Source organism: Phodopus roborovskii, unplaced genomic scaffold, assembly GCF_943737965.1.
Source record: "Phodopus roborovskii unplaced genomic scaffold, PHOROB, whole genome shotgun sequence".
Taxonomy (NCBI): domain Eukaryota; kingdom Metazoa; phylum Chordata; class Mammalia; order Rodentia; family Cricetidae; genus Phodopus; species Phodopus roborovskii.
In genome coordinates, this window is record NW_026126407.1 from 568,508 (window position 1) to 583,842 (window position 15,335).

Genomic DNA, 15,335 nt, shown 5'->3' on the forward strand with positions numbered 1-15,335 from the left:
GTGTTGGTGAGTCTGAGGCAGTAGAGTCCAGCTGTGCTCATGGGTGCTGGGCTGTGTGCTCGTAGATGGCTGTAGCTCTCTCTCTCTCTCTGCCCATGCACGCACGCACGCGTGCAGGTGCATGTGTGTGTGAGTGTGTGTGTGTGTGTGTGTGTGTGTGTGTGTGAGACCATAGGGATGTGGGGCATACAGAAGGTTGGTGTCTGGGGACCCTTCAGTTCCTGCTTCTGAGCTGGAATGAAGAATAAGAGAAGACAGGGCCTTGAGATCCAGGCAGGCTGACACAGTTGGGATTCCAAAGGAGAGAGTTCTGGATTTTTGGCACATGAATGGTGGATACACATAGTTAGCATCCCAGAAGTTTAATCAGAAAAGTGTTAAGGGCACCAAAGTGGCAGATTCTCATGGCCTAAGGGGAGCAATGATGACAGTTTATGATAGCAAATATCCAGAGCCCATCACAGTGCCAGGACTACAAGTGCCAAAGGAAGCCTGTTCATCAGACCTGTGAGTGGATACATTCATGAGTGGATGAACAAATGAGAGGGGATAAGAACCATGACTAAGGCACTTGATGGGTTTCCCAGGGGCCTCGTAGTTCATGTTCAGGGGACATTCTCCCACCCCTCTCCAACCCTATGCTATGAGGAAGTTAATGCTGACATGGAAGAAAGCTCTGTCCCCCAGGGAGGAGTGAGCCCAGGCCTGCTCTCCTTGGGGTGAGCAATGGGTCTGGCTTGGAGTGCTGTTTTCTGCCGTGTGTGACCTATGTCCGAGCAGGCAAAAGGAAACTGAATGGGGCAGACTGCCTTGGGGGAAACCTTGTTTTGGAGAAGGCTCATTAGATAATAAACAAACAAATGACATCCACTGTTTGCAAGTATTAAAGAGACAGGGTGTTCCCTTGCCCCACAGCAATAGCGCCAACCACACAAAGCTGTCTAAGAAGTAATTTCAAATTAGTGTTGCCCTGCTCCCACCAGACCTCAGGATCAAACAAAGCGCCTGGGCCTGGTGTATATTAGGCAACTGCCTGCTGCTGAGCAACACTCCAGCTTCAAACCTGTCAACAAGGGACTGGGGTTACCACTCAGAGCCTAGCTTAGTGTAAGCAAGGCACTGGGTTCAATCCTCAATCTCTCTCTCTACACATACATTATACACACATTTACACACATAAGATCATACACACACCCACACCACACACCCTCACACATGTACAAGATCACATACACACGCACACACCACACACCCACACACACTCACACATGTATAAGGTCACACACACACACTCACACATACACTCACACATACAATGCCCCCCCTCACACTATTTTAAACGACTTGAAAATTTTCAGGTCTTTTTCTCAGCAAACCTCCCTTGGGAGAGTAATTAGTAGGAACATGATGGAGGGTTAGTACAGAAAGATGCTTTGCAGCCATGAGATGCTTCTCAGAGTAAACAAGAAACAACTTAAAATGTCTGAAAGGAGGCCTGGGCTAAATATGCAAATGTATGGAGATGAATACCTGATCTGGCTGGATGGTGTAGGCAAAGGGGATGTTACTCAGAGAAGGTGCTCAGGATGAGAAGGGCCTCTAGTACCAGGGAACCATGTGGCTTGTGTGCAGATGCAGAGCACCCAGGGAGGGGAGGCATCAAGGTGCTAATGACTTTTTCTTGGGGTGGGGGGGACTTTGTGTAATTGTCATTTTTTACTTTATCCTTTATGTATTTCCAAGATGTCTGCAACGAACATGTATGGCTTATAAAACTGAAAACAATAAATTCCTTTTTAAATGAAGAAAAGCGGTAGAAGCTGTTCTAAGACTGAAAATAAAGGAAGAAAGGGCAGAAGGGAAGAAAACCTATGGGACTTTGGTATTGTACAAACTCCTATTTAAATGACAGCTCTGACATGTCTAGCTGTGTGACCTTTGGCAAGTTGCTTAACTTCTCTGAGCCTCCACTTCTTACACCTGTACAGTGAGAGTCACAGTCTGTTTCACAAAGTCATTGTAAGTAAATTAGTGTCCTCAGGGATGGAGCTGGTGCCATACATTCATTTCTTCCTGTGTTTCTTCATCAACACTAGCTGGTCATTCAGCTCAAGAGGAGGGGAATGATGACCTGGTTTCCTTAGAACTTAGAGCACTGTCTGTCCTGTTAAATTATGTTAGGTCAAATGGAAGCAGTTAAGGGGTGACAGGTGCATAACTCAGGGTTCCAAGAGGCAGAGACTGGGAGGAGGACCTGCTGTTGGGGCCCAAGAAGCCAGCCTGGAGGCCCTGTCAGTGGCCTGCTGTGTGACCTGTGTCAGGGAACCTCTGCTCTCTGAGGCTTAACCTCCTAGCATGGGAGAAGTATGTCCCTGTTCTGTGTCACATGGCTGAGCCAGGGAGGCCCATTCTGGACAAGATGGAGCCCAGAAGGAGAAAGCATTGATGGCTGGGTCCCCTCTTCACAGGCAGGGTCTCTCCGTGTCTACGGTGAAGGTCCTTGGCTCAAGCTCAGGAATCAAGTAGCTCCAGTTTTGTTGATCTGCCCAATGACTAAATGGGGTTTCTTCTGAATGTTTCTAAGTGCTAGAGGATGTTTCTAACCAGCAAGAGGCTGATACCCACAGCAGGTTAGGATAGGCGGGATAAGGAAGAGGGAGAAGCATCCACCAGCCCAGGGCTCCCAGATGCATCCGTAGCCTCTCTGTAACCCTAGGTCTTGAGCCCAAAGACTGCCACCCCCTACTTCCCTACCCCATGCTGGCCAGAATCCAAGGCTTCAGTGAGTGCCCTATGGGGTGGGATGCAGGACAGGTGCCCTTCTCTGCTGCTCTTTTTCAGGAGTCCCATGTCCCCATCTGCTTGGGAGCTTCCATCTCTCCACTGGAAGGGCATCAAGAAGACGACACATGGCTTCATGAGGGCTGTGGATTATCTGCTGTGTGGCCCTAAGCAGGGGGCTCTGCACTCCACCTGGGGTTCCCTTCCACTTGGTAAATGGAGGTTGCTTTTAATCTTCTAATGAAGGACAGTCCACAGCATGTCCCCAGTCCAGCTGATGTGTGCATGTGATTATCACCACCATTAACTGCATCCCCACATGGCCTCAAGGCCCAGGGGTCCCCCAAGAACCAACTACTCAACGTCCTCCCTCTCATGTGGAACCCTAATACTAGTGCTCCTCTGCTGGCATGGGAGGTTTGTCTCCTGCTTTGGCCAGGCCCAGATGTTTCCTTGGTTCCTGGCACCCAGGATAAAATCCTGTACCAATTTGCTGCTGACCGGAGCACTAAATGAATGAATGAATGAATGAGTGAGTGAATGAGGTGGTCTTGGGAAGCTGTGCTTGCTAACGTGTATATGCACAGCCTCAGTACCTCTGCCAGGCTCCATGCCATGTCTTCTCTCTTGGCTCACCCATGCTGAAATGGTTACTCCTTTTGCTATCCACAACCCTCCACCAGCGAGAGAGGCTGCTGCTCCTCAGCATTAAGGCCATTGAAGCAACCCAGACAGGATACAGGGTATGAGGACTGCTTCTGAGAGCCAGGAAGAGGACCATGTACCCCAGGATAGGTGACCAGGTGCCCACAAAGCTGATGTAGGGACAGCCCTTGAATGTTAGAATCAGCTAGCTGATGCTAATTTGGGGAATCCAAGGCCCAGTGAGAACAGACTCGCTTACACACAGCCACCACAATATCAGAACCAGGCTTCCTGGGTCCCTGCCTGCCAGTCCAGAACCTTGCCACCAGGCTGAAAGGCTCCCTCCCTCCCTCCCTCCCTCCCTCCCTTCCTCCCTCCCTCCCTCTCTCTCTCTCTCTCTCTCTGGTCCTGGGAGTTGGCTAGTCTCTTCTAATCTCTGCTGTAGTGGGATTCTGGGAGAATCTTTCATGGAGATGTGGGGTTAAGGGAAGGTGAGAAGGGGAAGAAGCTGGGATGGGGTGTGATTACCTGTGATTTTGATAAGATACAACCCAGGTTGCTGTCCCTGGGCTAGAGGGGCCCAGGGCAGGGAGCTCAGAGGCTCAGGGCTGGAGAAGAGAAGTCTAAGCAGAGGAAGAGATGAGCTGCAGGAGATGAGCTACAGGAAGAGAGCCTGTCTTTGCCAGTTCAGCGATTCTTTGTCTCTCTATGCTTGTCTGTGTGTAGTTAGCCTGTATCTGCTGGTCATTTACATCTGTGACCCCAGGATTGCCTTCAGAGTCCTGTGAAGACAAGAGGCTTTGTTTCCAACTCATCAGCCCATGCCTTGGAGCTTCGATTGTGGAAGGCCCAGCAGGCATGAGCTCCCATGTGAGGGGCCTTCTGTGATGGGGGGATGGGCAAGAATGGAGGAAGTGGGGTCATACGTTCATAGGTCTTGGGCCTGGGGTCAGTTAGTGGGTGTACATCTAGAGATGAAAGGAATCCTTCAGACTCTGTAGTAGCCCTTTGTCCCTAAGTGTCCCTACTACCTGCAGCTCCTGCCCAGGCCAGTCCCCATGGCATGGATAGCTCCCTGGCTCACCCTCACTATCTGAGACCCCCATCACAACCATCCACAAAAGGAGCTTCCTGCAGGGCAAGGTTTCTAGAGTTTGAAGTAAGCATGAGTGACTGAAGAAGATGATGAGTGTCTTAGTTTTCTATGGTTATGGTAAAATACCGTGACCAAAAGCAGCTTGGGGAGGAAAGGGTTTATTTCACCTCTCAGGTTGCAGTCCATCATCAGAGGAAACCAAGGCAGGAACCTGGAGGCAGGGGCTGAAGCAGAGGCCATGGGGGACAACATTCTTGCTCAGCCAGCTTTCTTATACAACCCAGGACCACCCACCCAGGGATATCCCTCGCTTTCCCACATCAATCATTAGTCAAGAAAATGCACCCACTAACTAGCCTACAGGCCAATCTGATGGAGGCAGTTCCACAACTGAGACACGGTCTTCCTACTTAGGTCTAGGTTTGTGTCAAGTTGACAAAAAGCACAGGGATGAAACCAGCCACAGGGACTGAAGCCTTTGGAAACAAAGGCCTGCCTTGGCCAACCAGGAAAAGGGCACTCAGCATCAAGGAGGGCAGTGTGGGAGGAAAACTCTGAAGAAGGGATTGAGACTTTACCCCCCCCCCCCACGTGCCCTGACTCTGACTTGCTCTGGAGTCCACCTAACTAACCCAGTGGGCTAGGCAGGGGAGGGAAAAATACCTAAAATAAGACAGATTTGAGGAGGCTGAAGGGAAGACCTAAGGGAAGGAGAGAGGGAGGGAGGGAGGGAGTGGAGGGTAAGCACAGTGGCTGCTGTGAGGAGAGGGAGGAGGGAGCCAGAGCAGGAGGAGGGCTGGGGAGGACTGCCAAAAGAGGCCAGTACCTGTGCAAAGCTGCGTGCCTGGGCTGGAGCTGAGCCTGCAGGGGTGGGCGGGGGAGGGTGCAGCAGCGCCGAGTTACACTAAATGACTAATGTGCATTATCCTAATTATAGCGGAGCAAGCTGGGCCCCCCACCAGTGTGGGCTGCCTGCATGCATCTCCTAATAAACAATTAGCCCCAAACAACAGAAAAGGAAAGTGTGCCGTGTGTGTGTGTGTGTGTGTGTGTGTGTGTGTGTGTGTGTGTGTGTGTGTAGGAGAGGGGGGGGAGAGAGAGAAAGACAGACAGCGACAGGGAGAGAGGGAAGAAGGAAGGGAAGAAGGGAGGGAGACCTTGCAAGAGATCTTATAGCTGCTGGAGTAAGGGGGCGGGCGGGGCTTGGTAGGGAAGCTCTGGTGAGAGCTAGGGAGACAAATCCCCCCTCTCCCCCTAGTCTGTTGATGAGGGCTCAGTAGAGGTGAGGACTACTGCAAAAAGCCTACTGCCTGTGTAGAGGTTGCATCTGGAGTGCTAGGCAGTGGGCCTTGTCACCAGCCCTCTCCATAACCCCTAGGGAAAACAATAGCATTCTTAGTTTTGCCAATGAAAAGAAATGAAGTTCAGAGAGGCTAGGAGGGGTGTCCAAAGGACACACAGCTGGAGTGAAGGCCCATCAACCATATCCCAGGTGGATGCCATTAGCAGCTTCCTTGCACAAGAATGAACTAGAAGTCTTGGCAGTTGTACTGAGGGGAGAGACTAGTCCTCGCTGTGACTGCAGACTGGAGAGACTACTCTACCAAGGGTCTAGAGATGAGGTGCAGTGTGAGGGCTAACCTGGTAGGGCTCCACAGGGGCTCTGGTAAGGAGGGGAGGGGGTGCACAAAAGCCAAGGACTGTCAGGGACAGGCCAAGTGGGAGGAGAGGGAACATTTTGAGCCCTAGCAGATCATTCTCTTTGCCCCTAGGTCCCCCCTACTTTGTCTGGCCTGGTATCCCTGCCTCAATTCTATTCTAAGCTCATCACTTTCCAAGGGCCTGAAGTGGCTTCCAGCTTGGGCCAGGTCACTAGAAGCTGGAGAACGTGATGATTAGAATAGAACGCTCAAGTGTTTGCACCATGAAAGGCAAAGAAGCTCTAGAGGACCTGCAAGGGGGCCTTGGACCTGTTTGCCACTTGTAGAATGAGGAAGGTGATCAACCAGCATGCCCCAGATGGCCTGGGATTGCCATGGGCTTGATACCTAGTGCTTCTCAGGCCTGGGCAAATCCAGATAGTTGATCACCCTCAGCATGGGATAGACCAACCTTTCTTTCTCTCCCACAGGGTTGTAGGTAGGGTCTAAAGAGGTCTACAGTGGCTGCACTGTACAAGGTGATGGGCTGGGCGAATTTCCCATGTAGGAAGGGGAATGGGAGCCCTTGAGAATCGTCTGCTTATTGATGAGTCAAAATCATAGCATTGACTTTCAGCCACTCCTGACTGAGGCTCAACTTGTTATCAGCAACATGGACTCTTTCTAATTAGCTTCAACAGTCAACTTGACATTGCCTAGTCTTCTGAGGAAGTCTCAATTGAAGGACTGGCCAGATCAGATGGGCCTATGGCCAGATCTGTGAGAGACCGTCTTGACGGATGATCAATGTGGGGGGACCCAGCCCACTGTGGGTAGCACCATCCCTAGGCAGGTGGATCTGGATGATATAATAAAGTCAGTGGCAGAGCCAGAGAGTGAGGCAGTAAGCAGTGTTCCTTCCTAGGCGCTGCTTTGAGTTCTGGCTTAAGTTCCTGCTCTGACTTCTCTCAGTGATGGTTCTGTGACCAGGAAGTGTAAACAGAAACAAACTCTTTGCTCTCCTGCTTTTGGTCATGGTGTCTACTACAGCAACAGAAAAGCAAACCAGTACAGGTTCATGAAGTCCTCTATGCACAGCCGTGAAGAGGGATGGGGGGTGGGTTGTCCACACAGCATGCTTTGCATACACCCTGGCCCACAAGAAACCTTTGCCTGCCTTACTCCTGCACTCCCTGCAGGGCCTCCTGATTGGCTTGCTCTCCTTCAGCCACCGTGGGAAGCCAAGTCCTATTGCACCAGGTTTTCTAGGTACCATGCAGATGGACTGATAATGGCTGGCTCCTGTATTCTCAGATCTCTAACTTGTTTTTAAGCCTCTCCCATTTTAACTGTCTGGGTCCAGAGAGGAGGAAAACCCTGCTAGAATCTCACACGGAGGCTCTCTCCTCCCTGCCAAGTTGCTGACTTTCTTTGCCTTGGTCAACATTCCCAAAATGCTCCCTTAGTTCCTCAGTGTCCTGCAGCATCAGGCCCTACCCCTCTCCTGTCCATTCTTTCTGCAACCTCACCTTTCCCAACCCACACCTCTGAGCAAACCCCTAGGCACCATTCCCAGGCTTCCATGCCTCACACTTGCTATTCCTGGGTCTGCTAAACCGTGTCCCACACACACCACCTCATGGGCTTCACTAGTCCTTGACTTCTTGTATCCTCCATGGGGCTTCCTTGCTTCCTTCCCAGGAGTGGGTTGGGTCCTGTCCTCTAATATGCTGGCACCCACCCCTCTGTTCTTCCTCTCTACTCTGCAGAGACTGGTTCGTTGTCTCCAATTTGTCATAGATAGTGGCCTTGCTTCGGACAGGGAGTGGCTGAGATTTCATGGAGCAGCCAGCCTGGAGCTCATTGTGAAATATTAGGGTTTGTTGCCGACTCTCACAGACATTCCCCAAATAAATATTTATCCAGCTCAGCTCTTCAGAGACCCTGCTGGGAACTGCTGGGAGGGAGGGCTACAGAAGGAAGAGTCCACCCTTAAGGAATTTGCTGGCTAACAGGAGGCTAGACAAGTACATAAATAACGTGCTAAAAGGTAGGAAGTGTTGTGAGCCTTCACAGGAGTGCCTGGCTCTAGCACCGGCAGCCCACACAGAGAACCAGAAACATGGCATAGCAGGAGCATGGGGTTCGAGAACTTCTGAGTGCTGAGGGAGTAGGTGGGTCAGAGTCTTTTCAGGAAGGGAGAACAAGGTTACAATTGTGGTCAGGGCTAACAGGCAATTTGGAAGGCAGGGCATGTGGTGGAGATGTGTAGGGTGCTGGGGCCAGGCTGGGCACGGTGACACCAAGAGGACCAAGGCCTTGAATGTCAGGCTGAGGAGTTGAGACCAATTCTGAAGGTTTTCCAGCATCCTTGGAGCCCGGGGGCTCTGTAGAGGGGCTTTACTACCGGGGGCAGCGTCATTATAGATTTTTCACAGAGGTTCTACCTGTCTTACAGGCTGAGGCCCCTTAAGAATGTTTGTCCATTGAGCCGTAGCAATGGGGAGCCACTTGAGCACCTGAGCTCTAGAGCACACCCTGCCCAGACATGCAAACAGCAGCAGGGGGATATGAGGGGCACTAGTTGCTATTCCCAGGAGCCACCAGGAGGCTAGGGAAGTCTGTGCTCCCCACCTTGGGCTCAGTTGGCACGGGGTACAAGAAGCCTCCCGCTGCCCTCTGGGTAAAGGGTACCCCTTCTGGCTCACTCCACTCTGTTCCAATCTGCCTTGTTTCCCCACATTCCTGCCCCTACCTACTACTACTAGGGGGTCCTGGAAACCCAGAATGGGGCACGGTTGGGGGTGGGGAGTCACGCACAGAACTGAACCTAGAATCTCCCCAGACACCCTCAAACTCCTAGAATATACTTCCTCACACCTGCTTAATGTGATTCACACACCATTTGAAAAGATTTGGAGGTCCTCTTTGCCTTCAGGAAGCCTGTCCTGATGGCACAGCTGGGCTGGCTCAGTACACAGCCAAGATGGTTTACAGATTTGTTTTTTCTCTTCCATTCCAAGAAGCCTGAGATGATAGCAATTCAGATCCAACCCCACCTTGGTAGAAACAGGAAGGCTCCAACTGATGAGCGGGGCCTGCCTGTGTTGGGGGCCATGTAGGAATGAGACCAGCTGAGTCATACCCCTACTGCCCTCACCCTCCTACTCCAAATGCTGGATTGAGTATTCAACTAGACATTTTTGAGGTCACCTGAGGCCCACAACTTCTGGAAAGGCCACATAAAGCACCTATGTCCTCATCATTGTTAAGGCCACCTGCTCCCCAGGCTCAGCCTAACAAGATATACCTCCCCTGCTCTGTGTTTGAAGTGCCTGCAGTTGGCTCTGGTTGCCAGGTACTGGGTCCTCAGTTGTGGGAAGGCAGAGAAGTTGGCAGTCAACACTCCCAATTCAGGGGCGAGGGAAAGGTTCCACTCAGAAGGTCACAGTTGCGCTAGGATATAGCTGGGTGGCAGATGGCTTGCCTAGCCTGCAGGAGGCTCTTACAGCATGGTTGAAAAAGAAGAGGTCCAAGCTGAACCTTAAGAGTACAGCTGTGCTGTACAAGCTCCACCCTGGGGCCTTGTTAGCAGTGATGACAAGAAGGCTCTCACGACCTCTGCCCTACCTCCCTTCCCAACCACAGCCATGATCTTAACCTTGGGCAGAGGACACAGCAGCTCGGCCGCATCCCAGGCTCCAGACAACTGGTCAACTGTCCTAGGGAAGGGTGATTCTGTGATTTAAGATATGTGCATTTATCTTGTTCTCTGTTCTCTCAGGGACTGTCCAGACTTTGGTGTTCCTCTGAGAAAGGTGAGAGGAACAGGGTTTGACAATCACAGAAACCCCTTCCAACACACTTGAGCTTATTATGCCAATGTGCTGATGTGGAGAGGGTACCTTAATTGGCAGAAGGACCAACTACAGGGCTGGAGAACTGAAACTTTTAGGCCCACCCACTGGCCTCGGCACTTTGGGAATTGGAGTCTGGGCTGAACACCAATGGCTCAGGGATTTCACCCACTATGTCTACTTAGGGGACCCTCCGTTACAAGCCTAGAGTGAGGGACATGGGAAGCTACTGGCTTGGCAAACACATGTGACAAGGTGCACCCTAGACTCAAAGGGGCAGATGTCACTGCACACCCCTTCATGGGGCTGTTGGCTGTGTTTTTTTTATAAATTTTCACAGGCGTTAGAAACAGTGAGTTGCTACCCTGAGTTCTTTGAGTGGCTACATCAGCAAGCTGCTGAAGCTGAGGATGGGTTAGTAGTGTGGGAACCTTGGGCACCTCCTGCTTGCAATTAGAATACAGAATTGAGAGTGGCTTTGTGCTATGGAGTCTGCATGCCTCTAGAAGTTAGTGAGAATCTAATTAAGTTGGAGAGCATCTTGTTGGTGCCTTCAGGAAACTAGTATTATTCACGAGCTTTCTCTCTCTCTCTGTATAATGTACACATTTGTTGTTTTTGTGTGTGTAATGTACACATGTGCCGTGTATGTGTAATGTACATATTTGGTGTGTGTTTGTGATGTACATATTGGGGGCCCAGGTATTATAAACACAGTAATATTATTTTCCTTAGGAAAAGAGGTATTTGCTGCCCATCTAGGATTAGAGTTCCTCTCTAGGACAACCATGGTTCCATCTTTCTTCCATCTCAACACCTTCTCCTCACACCATGTTGCTACATCAGTCTACTTCCCTGTGGACTGAGGGCTACAGGGATCCTTATCTCTCCCCAGTCACAGCAGGTATGTCTTAGGATCTCCCTAAATCCTACTTGAACTGGCTAAAGAACAGGACATTGGGAAATTAGTCTTGGAGTTAGAAACAGGTTAGTCATTTTTTGGGGGGACAGAAATGCCTAGCAATGCCACATGCTGCCTCCCAGTGAGCTCCTTGTCCCCAGGAGGACTCCAGACATGAGAAGGCTGAGCCTTCACTGAGGAAGGTTCACAGCCTGGGTGATCTGTCATCTGTGTGGCTGCCTCTCAGAGTACTCTGCCTCATCTGGGTGTGGGGCACAGCTGAAGGGTAGAAGGAAATGGAATCAGCAATGTCTCTACTCATTAAGAGGGTCGTGGGATCTGGGGTGGCTGATTTGGGTCTGGTGATAATTTCAAAGGCTCAGCCTGGTGCTACTAAGAGGGGTGTGAGTGTGATGTGTGTGTTGGGGAGGTTAGGGGGCGTGGCTTATCGGGGGTGGGGCATTTAGGAGGTGTGGCTTATCATGGGTGGGGCCTTTGGAAGGTGTGGTTTAGCAGGGGTGGGTCCTTTGGGAGGTGTGGCTTAGCAGGGGTGGGGCCTTTGGGAGGTGTGGCTTAGCAGAGTCCAGCTCATGGGGAAGGGTCCTTGAAATACTTCATGGGACTTCAGCCCCCTTCACTTTCTGACTTGGAAAGGGAGTGGTTTTATTCTGACATGCACTTCCACAAGGGGTCTAAGGGCAATGGATTTCCTCCATCCCAGACCAGGACCAGTAAAGTCACAACTGAAAAGCAGCCTTTTATCTTTTGAAATTAATGATGTTGCTACTTGCTACAGCTGCTGCGGGACAGGAAGGATGAATGGGGGCACTGTTGTTATATTCTCTGCTGTATAGACACACTTACACTCCTTAGGAAGACAGCATCATGTACACACTGTGAACGGTTTGTTCGTTCTGTTGACCCCTACTCACACAGCCCACATACTCCTGAAGGAGTACAAGGTTAATTCTAGTGGGCACTAAAGAGACGTGGTGTTTTTGAAATGCATGAAGGAGAACACAAGGAATGACAGTGAGAGGGGCCCTGGATAGTTAGGTTTCTGTGTCTGTGAAGAGACACCACAACCAAGGCGACACTTACAAGGGGCTTGCTTATAGTTTCAGAGGTTTGGTTTGTTCCTTTATCATCATGGCTGGGAGCATGGCAGCATGCAGACAGATGTGGCACTGGAGGACTAGCTCAGAGTCCCACATTTGTAGGCAACAGGAAGTTGACTGACACACTGGGCTATATCCTGAGCACAGGAGACCTCATAGCCCGCCCCCACGGTGACACACTTCCTCCAACAAGGCCATATCCACTCCAACAAAGCCACACCTACTAGTGCCACTTCCTATGGGATTATGGGAGCCAATTACATTCAAACTACCACAGGTACATACCTTGAGTCTCATAAACATGTCTAACCAGAGGAGTGAGGCTGAATTCTAGAATGACTGTCTAACTTTACTCAACTTCCTCCCCTTATTCTCTATAAAGTCTTCTGACAAAGATGTTAATCTGCTGCCTTCTCTGGTTGCAGGCTTTGAATATAGTACAGCTTAAAGATCCAGTTCCCATCTCTGTTCATCGCCTCTGCAGCACAGCACAAGCTGTGGCATTCTAGTTACTAGTGACTGATGACTGGCACACTGGTAGTACATAGTTCTAAGCTAGGCACCCCCTTACGAGCAGTCTGGGAGGCAGCAGACAGGCAGTCCATTGGGCACACCAAATCCAGGACAGACAGGCCAAATCTGGGGCACACCAAATCCAGGGCAGACAGACAGAGCCTGGAGCACACCAAACCCAGGACCAGGCTGGTGGTTCTTCTGTTCTATCCAATCCTGCTGTGTGACTGAGGCAGGGCATTTCCTGTCCCCAGATTTCAGTTCCTTTACTGGTGGCCATTCAAGCTCTTTCCAGTTGTAACCTCTGGTCTGTTCTGCTGCAGACAGTAGAGACATTACTTATCCCGATTCTTTAGGCCCTAACATAGCAGGACAAGCTCTAGCTTGGTGTTAGCCTATGGGAGAGAACACTATCCTCTCTGGACTTGGGGAATGCTTGGGCTTGTGGTAGTTGGTGATATTTTCAACCACATGGTACCTACCCATAGGAGGCTTGTGAAATGGTATTTTCAACAAGAAAAGAATATGCTATAGTGTAAGTTGGGTCAGGTATACAAAGGGTGGGAAAGCCAGGGGTTGGAGTACAGGATTGTCACCTCAGCATTTGAGAGGCTGAGATACAGATATATACCTGGCTTCAGATACACAGCAGTTTCAGTTAGCCTCGATTTCATGAGACAATATCTCACAAAACAAGATCAAACAAATGGCCATTCAGAGTAACCTGTAGAAAGTCCAGTGTGGTGGCAATCCCAGCTACTCAGGAGTCTGAGGCAGGGGGATCACAAGTTAAAGACCTACCTGGAAGTTCAAGGAAGTTCAAGGTAGTCTGGGCAACTTATTGAGACCCTGTTCCCAAATAAACAAGTAAAACGAGGGCTGGGAGGTTTGCAAGGTGGCTCAACAGATACACATGCTTGCTGCAAGGGTCCAATAAACTGAGAAAAACCACCAGGTCCCGGATGAGGAAGAGAACAGACTCCTGAAAGCGGTCCCCTGACCTCTACACATATGCTGTGCCCTGCATGTGTGAGTGCACCCTCACACACAAATAAAGAAAATATTTTTAATGTCATTTTAAAAAGAGGGCCTGGGAATGTGGCTCAATGGTAGAAAACTTGTTTAGCTTGTAGAAGCCCTTTGTCTCATTTCCCCCCAGCAACACTCCCCCAACACATACACTCAGAGAAGCACATATAGATACACACTCACATAAACACACACACACACACACACACACACACACACACACACACACACCGTGGGAGAAACACAGGCAGATGACTCCCAGTCCAGCAGATGAAACCCAAGCCATAGGCCAAGCTTCAGGTACCTGCTGACTTCCCTTGTTTCAGATCATGAAATTTCTTAAGTGTGTATGCACAGAGGATATGTGGTATGAAATTTCTTAAGTGTGTATGCACAGAGGATATGTGGTGGCCCTTACATGACAATTTCTGACTAACAAATACAGATTTGTGGAGGGGCCTCTGAAAGTCACCCCACCCTCCCTCTGCTCATAGGCAAGGCCGCAGTATAGGGTTGTGCCTTAGCACAGGGAGCACAGGGCTCTTTCATCTTCCTCTTGTATGGGACACAGGCCACATCTATGTAGTCACAAGGCTGGGGCAGGTTAGTGTCAGCAGAGGGAGGACTTTGATAGGTGTTGGTGTGGAAATATTCCCCACTGCTGAGTGGATGCTGAGGGTACCTGGCCTCCATTCCTAAAGGGGCTGCTTTGCTGTACCCAGCCTTGACTCATAGCATGGTTCCTCAGCTGAGCCTCGTCTTGCTTATCATACTGTTCATGCTCTGAGGGCCTCAATTGACCATGCACCAGTTGAGCGCAGGGGACCTGTGTCTGCTCACTTAGGACGTCACAGCTGATTACATAAGGGAATACAAGTGCTTTCCAGGCAGCAGAGGGCCAGCACAGCCTGCTCTTGCCACTTCCAAATGTTCTGGTTATTTCCAGGCTATCTGGTTCCCCCAGCCGCAGGCCCTAGAAGCCTCACGCTTCCCTTCTGTACTCAGAGAAGGTAGTTTCAAGTCCTCGTCCAGCCTCTTTCCTGCTGTGTGACTTGGAGTTATCTGCTTAACCTCTAGGGGTTTAGTCACCCATCCTTTACAGTGCCAGCCACCTCCCCAAATTCCTGTTGGGCTGACAGTGAGAAGGGTGAATGCTTCCAAGGCCTGGTCCAGAACTGGCTTGGTAATGAATGCTGCTATAAACAGGAATCCTTTACCGAATTCACCAGGCTTTCTCTCCTCAGAATGCATCTACTCTTTGATCCCTTCCTTTCAGGCCCTCCTGAGTGTCAGGGGTATATAGAGAAGCCACAAATGGTCTCTGAGGGGACACACCTGTGAACAACTAACACAGCCGCTAAAGGCATAGCACAGGGGTGAGGTGAGGCGCTCCATCCAGGAGGCCTGAGCAGAGCCTCTAGTGAGGAGACTACCGAGGGACTAGCTAGGAAGCCAGGTGTCTAGTGTTGACCCACAATTCCAGCACTCTGGGATGGATGCAGGAGGATTGCAGTGAGTTCTAGGTCATCCTGGGTTATATATCGAAGTCCTGTCTCAAAACACAAAACAAAGGATGACAAAAATAAATCCAGGAAGAGCAAGTGGGTAATGTTCAGAGAGAGAAGTTGGGTTCTTCAGGGTTCTGAGTTCCGATGCCACTGGTCATTTGTGTGGGGTTGAGGCACATGTGTGTTTGGGGAAGAGGGTAAGGAAATGTGTGATACACAGGAGACCTAGTAAGGTCAGAAAACAGGG